The sequence below is a fragment of the Geospiza fortis genome, unplaced genomic scaffold (genome assembly GCF_000277835.1).
Source record: "Geospiza fortis unplaced genomic scaffold, GeoFor_1.0 scaffold66, whole genome shotgun sequence".
Classification (NCBI taxonomy): domain Eukaryota; kingdom Metazoa; phylum Chordata; class Aves; order Passeriformes; family Thraupidae; genus Geospiza; species Geospiza fortis.
Window position 1 is genome coordinate 3,735,112 of NW_005054312.1, and position 5,009 is coordinate 3,740,120.

Sequence of the window (5,009 nt, forward strand, 5' to 3'; positions counted from 1 at the left end):
ACAGCTTCCTCAGCTTCTCCTCCCAGGACAAGCAGCCCCCAGCCATCCTGATGACCCTCTGCTGAACTTGCTCATCATCTTTGCTGGCAGACCAAACCTGGACACAGCCCTGTAGCTGTGGTCCAACATGTGCATAGCAGAGGCAGTTCATCACTTCCCTTGATCTGTGCTGCTGCTGCTGACACAGCCCAGGAAATTGTTGGCTTTCCTTGCTGGCAGCACACGCTGTCCAACAGAGTGTCCACCAAGGCTCCCAGACCTTGGCAGCACAGCTGCTCTCCTGCTTGCCAGGAAGAACTCTGCAAAGTACAGATCATGAAATGAAGACATGGAATATCTTATTCTGATTCCCAAGAAAGATATTTTGACATATTTTTGTTCTTTATGTTTTCTTTGAACAATTAAAGCTCAATTACATTGATCCAATTTTGCAGAGAACTAGAGTTATGACAGAACTCTACATCATCCTGTCTGCATATCTTAAATCAGTTGTAACTACTAATCTATCCTTTTCCCAGGAAGATCCTAGCAAAAGTTTTAAACAATATTATTCCATTTATTGAATTCAGCTTGATTGGAATGTGTTATGATTCTCATATTTTACTGATATTTTATAGGAGTGGAAAATATAATATGTAAATTGACTGTGCAGGAAGAAAAATGGTCAGAAGAGGAAAAGTGAAGCAAAAATAGTATCTGCCAGACAACCAGCAGTTATTCTTTTGCAATTGACTTGTAAAACAGAAACAGGATTTGTGTGTTTCAATCATACCAGTAAACAAATAAATGAAGCCCTTATGCAGCATTTTGTGCAGGATACTGTGGACTTTATAGCTTGTTTTTTTGCCATTTGTTATGAGAAAGGGCAACAGATTGGAAGAAGGCAGCATTAAACCATAAATTAATGAACTGTAATGTCTTTAAATCCCATTGTGAGCTAATGTTAGATTGTCATTGGTTAAATGCTTTCAAGGACTGATATTAATAACACTCTAAGGGAGAGATGTCAGCTCCCTAATGGAATGGGGCCATTCAAGCAATATATTTGAAGACTGGTCAGCAAGCTAGCAAGAGCAAAGTGTATGCATGGAGACAAGGGAAAAGGAAGATCAGAGGATCATCACTTAATCCTTCCATCTTAGATTGTCAGAGATGAGAGAATAAATCAGTTTTTCACAAGAACACTTTGTCCTGCTGGGCTTGTGTGATGCTGCAGTTCCAGGAACAAAAGCGACAGGGGAAGATATTTATTACAATACTGCTCTGAAAATGAAATGAAAGCTAGTAAAAAATCCTGCTCCCTAATTACAAAATAGAAAGTTGTTAAAAATATCTCTGCGTTTTCTATCGTCACAGTAACATTCATCCCACAGGTGTTTAGAGATTTTCTTCACTTTCCATGCATAAGTATGGGCATACATTTCTGCCATGTTTCACTGCAGCTGCTTAAAAAATGGACATTGGAAATGAAAGAGAAACAAGTCTTTAAATGAAAACGCAGAGGTATTGTAGTAGGACAGGATGGAATTTAGCCAGTTCCTGAAATAATAACTGAATTGATTTTTTTTCTTTTGAGAAGATATAAGACTATACTTGAAGGCACGTACTACTAGGTTTGTCAGAGTATTTTTCTTCTTTTTTTTTTTTTTTTTTTTTTTTTTTTGTGGAGCAGAAAGTCCCTGTTGGTCAAAACCATATGCTCAATAGAGATTGGGTCTCTCATGCTATCTTTCTACTGTTACAATGTTCTATAGGTCCAGACGCCATCCTCTGTGAGGTGTGTTAGCTGTGACAGAAAATGAGACTGGTGCGGGGTCAGACGGTTTGGTACAAGCAGTGCACTGACCAAGATACACAGTGGGAAAGCCAAGAGGGTGCTGGAGGCTTAAGGATTGCTGGAAAGGCATGAAGATGGCTACTATTAATCCCAATAGAAGGTATGAAGTGGGAGGAGAAAAATTCTGAGGTGGGAGACGAGTTGATATTTTTATTGAGAACTTTTGCCTAGATTAGTTATAAATCTGGACACTAGGATTGCTCATGTATTTACAGGGATTGGTGGCATCTGTACCCAGGCAGCATCTTTCCCTTTTCTATTACAAAAAGGGTGTTCCTCTGGGAGACAAGAATGGAGAAAATGCTTCTATTTTAAAATAAGAGCTGTGGAGATTACAGGGTGGGTGATCCAGGGATAACCAAAGACATGCAAGGATGTAATTGCTGTCTTTTAAGAGCACTATATTTAAAAAAAAAGAAAAAAACCAAACCAAACCAATATTTTTCATAATGCAGGGGTTTCATCTTAACCTAGGAACATACAGCAGTTCAAACATCATTAAAAGGTTGCATCTTTTAGTTTTTGGAAAACAAGATCAGCAGATCATGATGTGTTGGTGGGCGGGTAGAGAGATTTAGAGTCTGCATAACAAACTTGGGAGACACAGATACATCCTTTGGGACATTTTGTCTGTGTGCCAAGGAGCACTCCCTCCTGCAGCACACAGTGTGACTGATGGTTTTAGTTATGGCTTCAAGGTCACACCCTAATGCATGGGGTTGATTAAAAGATTATTCTGCCATCATTGTACCAACTGTACATTGGTATGGCACAGATTTCTTCTAAAATATAAAAAGAGAATAATCTCCTATATTTCCACATTGATCTATACTAAACCTAATAGTAAACTCACAATAGCCAAAAAGGTAATAACATAAATACCCTGAAGGGTCTTGTTCCCATTAAACATCGGAGAGATGGATTTGCCTTTCAAAGAATTTTATTGGTTAAATGAAATCACACAAAATAGTCCAGTCCTCACAAATTTTAGAAGATGGTACTGCGACCTATAAAAGGAATGTATTAATCTTTACCTTTATTGGTTTTTACATGAAAGACTGCCATTTCCTGTTAGAAAGAAGCATTTTTATTAGTTGTCTGAAAGCAGTGGAACAGTAAATTTTTACTTTTGATTTAACAAAAATAACATTGTATAAGTATACAATGGCAAAATATTTCTTGGGAAATACACATTTGGATAAAAAGGGGGTGGGAGCTATTAAGAACACAGATATATACACTGAGACTGGTGATAGGAGATCACATGGGAACCTAAGCGATTCTGACAGCTTTTCTGTTTTAATGGTATTCTTGTTTGAGAAGATCCTGGATAAGAACTTGTACTTCTTGCACCTGCCTATTCTGTGTGAAGCAAAGAGTTCAACAGTTCAGGTATTCCTGAATGCAGTTTGCTTAGATTTCCATCATGGAGAGAGAGCTGTGCTTGATCATGGTGACAGCTGAGGCTCTCAACAATGCTGTGCCAGGCATCAGTGCAGAAGGTGGCATGTGGCTGTTGTAGACAAAAGGAAAGGAAGACAGGGGAGATTAAAATAGTTTTTAGGCATTTTTGAGGATGTTTTGCAAGGCACTGCAAAAAGTTTAAATATCAGTAGTGGTCCACATATTCATTTGGAAACTATCACTTCAGAGATCACAAGGGCTCATGAGTCAGGGATTGTCATCCACATCTTCTGCCCATGTGTGCAGTGAGGACTCCAGGCCCTTTTTAGAAAGACAGAGAGCAGAAATTGTGTATATGTCTGACTGCCGGCACTTTGGGACTGACAGGAATGGTTTCTATTTTTCCTTCCCCATATGGACTATCAGAGGAGCAGTGAAGAAAAGCAGTTATTTCTGTTTCCCATGCTTCAATTTTCTTTGTACAGAGAAAAAATAAAATAGAAAGAAAATTGAAATAGGAAAAGAAAGGAAAGCTGAATAACAAGGAAGGTCAATTATCAGTTGATGACCATGAATATCGAAATATATGTTCATCTCTAAAAGACACAATTTGTGGTGGCTACCCCACACTTTACCCTTAGCAAGTGTGAGAGATTGCTTGTCTTTAGCAAGATTCCTTTCATCCTGTCTGCAGGAACTCTTTAAAACCATGTCTGCCCATCCCTAAACTAGAAATTCAACTCCCAAAATCAAATCTGTCATCTTCTGCATCTCTTCAGTCCTGTTATTTTTTATCAGTGTTAGTAGTAATTTTTCTCTTTTCTGGCCTTTTTGTGCAGAGTGATGTCTGTGTTTTCTATATCTGGCACAGACTGTGCAGATGAAAGGCTCACAGGGTGTGTTCCCACCACTCATCCAAGTGGAGAGGTCAGGCTTGAGACAGAATTGCCCTGATCTTCTGCACCTCTCTGCCTTCCTGCAGCCCTTGCTCCTGGGAGAACAATGTGACTCCAAAGAAAAACTCTTTTCCCCCATTTGCAAAGGACACTTATCTTTCTGAGGGAAAACTGGAATTATTGGGAGGACTGGAGAGCTGCTCAGCCAGCTGCAACCATGGTGGCGTGACTCTGAACAGCACAGGCAATGCTGTAATGAGCAAGATGCTGCCAACTGTTACTTCATCTGCCTTGAGAGTTTGGGAGTAAAGAAATGAGGAAAAGGAAGGAAAGTGCAGCCAAAGGCACTTAAATATCATTAGAATTATGTAAATCAGGCAAGTTAAAAAGACAGAACCTAAGTGTTATTTCCCTCCAGGGGAGTTCTGGGGATAAGTGAAAGGGGGGAGCAATGTCTTGAAGAAAGATGAATTGACAATTTTTCTACATGAGATTTTCTTTGAGTAGATGGAAAATAACCCTATATTGATGTCTTATTTTGCAAGAATGATAAATATAAATACAGAATTTAATCTTTAAGAATAGTATTTATCAAAAGGCTCATACCTGGCTTTTATATTTTAGCTGCATGAGACTTAAATAATATTTACATTTTTTGGTTACTCTCCCAAACTGATTAAAATAGTTTATATTTAATTGCACATTACTTAAATTATTTTGGGTTGTACATAAGAAATTCAAAGCTCAAGGTAGATAGTAAAAACATGGCTATTAAAGACCATGACAGATATGTATTTCCATGGTCAGGAGCCTTTACAGCTGTGACTTTAACTATTGAAAAGATATTCCCTACAAATACATGTGTTAGCGAG

At 38.5% G+C, this 5,009-nt stretch overlaps 1 long non-coding RNA gene across 1 annotated transcript in view; it reads right to left on the reverse strand.

Annotated features, from left to right (window-relative positions):
* Positions 1 to 3,288: 3,288 nt before the first annotated feature.
* The window catches only part of LOC115947745, a 205,436-nt gene continuing 203,715 nt past the window's right edge, over positions 3,289 to 5,009 (reverse strand). Inside the window, exon 4 of the long non-coding RNA XR_004081598.1 lies at positions 3,289 to 3,350. This is a non-coding gene — a long non-coding RNA (uncharacterized LOC115947745). The remainder of the gene's footprint in view (positions 3,351 to 5,009) is intronic.